At 38.1% G+C, this 2,616-nt stretch overlaps 1 pseudogene; it reads right to left on the bottom strand.

Annotated features, from left to right (window-relative positions):
* Window positions 1-1,710: 1,710 nt before the first annotated feature.
* Window positions 1,711-2,394, bottom strand: LOC149165773 (GTP-binding protein ERG-like; annotated as a pseudogene).
* Between the last annotated feature and the right edge of the window lie 222 nt (window positions 2,395-2,616).

Below are 2,616 nucleotides of genomic sequence, written 5' to 3'. Positions count from 1 at the left end.
GAATGCTTCCACCAGGACACAGATGTAATTGTTGGAAGCCCTTCATGCACGTAATGAGACTGATCACGTAAAAGACAGCCTGATCTATCAATCAAACTGAAAAACATTTCCATGTAGATCGCAATAGGATCGCAAAAGCCAGACTTTGTTTGCTACCCCAACTCCGCAATACATATTTCCAGCTGCACACTGGCAATGCAAACACCTGTAGGCAACTCTATTATTTCTTGATTCGAAGGAGGAAGAGTTTCCAAGAAATTTTTAGGGTCTCGGAAATCATATGACTGGATCTGCTCATTTAAACACTGAATTTCCTTCTCAATTTTTTCAACAACTAACGCACAGACACCAGTTTTAGCTTCAAGAGGAAGCTTCAGAGATTTCAAACATTGAAGCAAGGCATTGAAGAAAAATTCATTAATTTCAAAATCTGCTAACTGATTTCTTACTTCTTTTACAGCTTCACACAGTGCAGGGTTTGCCACATACCCTACCATTGCATGAATGGATTGGCGAGCACTGGAATATCTGGATCAAGTTGGAGTCGCCAAGTGAATGTTTCAGCCTTCATCTGTGTCTGACTGTTGCCCACCATCAGCATCAGATCTGAACTTTGTTATCCTTTACCAGGGAGGACTTTCCCAGTATGGTCGCCACTATGTTAGCACTCGAATCTGCCTCAGGCTGAGGAAGGCAAAACTCGAGGCAACATCAAACCAAGCTCAGCCTCGTAGCTAGCCCTACGAGGACAGGAGAGGGCTCTCTCTGGGTCTATCTCGGCAAAATGTCTTCAAAGGGGCTGAGATGACCTATATTAGATACTGATTTTAGGCTAGTAAATTGATAGGAAAAGGGGTTTTAATGAATGATGGGGTTTTCTGGGCAGCTTGGGATCAAGAACAGCGTGAGCAAGGAAATTAAATGAAAGATGCAGATTATTACATAAGGCAAGATAGGGAAAAGCTTAACATTCACTTTTGAATTTATATGGAATGTGAAGAATGTTTGAGAATGTTGAAAAGGGCATGGATTCATAAATCCTTGTCAGACGAAGGAAAACATAGAACTTGAATACTATCCCAAGGCAGAGCAACATGCTGAATTCTGCCCTTCACACTTAAAAGTATTCAACAGGCAATGATTATGAATGAGACAATAAACTTCACAAGAAACATATGAAAACAGAGAAAAACCTAACGCTAAGTTATTACCACAGGGATCGTATGAAACATAGCTGCAAACTTTTAATTAAATCTCTCTGTCAACTGTACAATAAAACTCTGTATTTCTCCTCACACCTCAACCAGAATCCTCTCCTATTTTTACAAGTGATTTTTAATACATTAAATAAAACTCAGAAAGGAGATAACTGATCGATGAAAATAGGGCATTGTTACATCAATAATCATGAAAATAGGAAAACTCTGCTCTAAAAGGAATAGCGTTGTATTTGTTTGTTGATGACCAATGAAAGGGCAGAAAACTGTAGCTGAAGACCTTTCCGAATCACAACTGAAAACAAAAATAGGCCCCCAATCTTACCGCTCTGCTGTTGTGGATATCTTCTCTCTAATTTTGGCTCTCGGACTATTTATTTCCCCTTACCAAATAAAACCAAATTTTAATAAAAATAGCAAACAGAGTTCTGCAACTACTGCACAAACTCTAATTGCTCTTTTTCAAATTTATGTTCCTTCTTTGTTAACATTCTCACTTCTTCACCCTCACTTGGATTATGAGGTGTACAGTCCTCTTCAACAGTTTTCTTAATTCTTCATTTGCTGCCATTCCAATTTGTCGTATTTTAGATCCATTCTTTCCAACAAGAATTTTTTGATGGCCAAGCTTAAACACAATGAAATGTTGCTCTATTCATAAAGACCCATCTCACATTGATTTCCAATCAATCAAGCACTGATCCACTGTATATGGTATTTCCTAATGAATACAATCCAACATCTTCATACAACTTCAAGAGATAAACTTTTCAGGTACTCCTTGTCCATCAACATGGGATCTTCACCCCAAGGTTTTTTAACAGCTTGATCCATTAAATATTTTACAAGATCTTTGACACCAGAACCTCTCATTCCAGCTATCATGTAAAATTTATCATATCCAGGGAGGTGTCCAAATTCAAAAGCAACTTTCAATGAGTTTTTTTTTTTAACTTCAATTAAGTCATCCTTATTCATGCATAAGATTCACTTTTGTTTGTGTTTCACAGTTTCTCCGAGCTCTTTCACAAGAGATATTACCCTCGGATCAGGCTTTATAAGATACCGATGAGCATTAACCATTACTATTAGTACATTATAGAGAAATAATGATCCCCATGTACTTTCAGTGCGTTGTGTGACATCTGCACTGTAAGCGGCCAGAACTACTATGCATGACGCAATTTGTGTGGCCCCCTTTTGTTATCACTCCAAGGATCTCATCTCAATGTGATCTCCGTGAGGAACTTATCCGAGATTTTCGGAACTATTAACAATTGTTTTCGGTTTACAGTCATATAAGGAAGTTGTGTCTTTATGGAAGATAGCGTGTTCACTTTAACCTGGAGTTCATCACTTGTTTGCTTCTGAAATTACCACGAATGTCAATCTCTCGCTT

Source organism: Pinus tabuliformis, chromosome 5_1, assembly GCF_031772625.1.
Source record: "Pinus tabuliformis cultivar Carrire ecotype Pingquan chromosome 5_1, CPIR1, whole genome shotgun sequence".
Taxonomy (NCBI): Eukaryota; Viridiplantae; Streptophyta; class Pinopsida; order Pinales; family Pinaceae; genus Pinus; species Pinus tabuliformis.
This window is presented reverse-complemented; position numbering and strand designations above follow the sequence as displayed.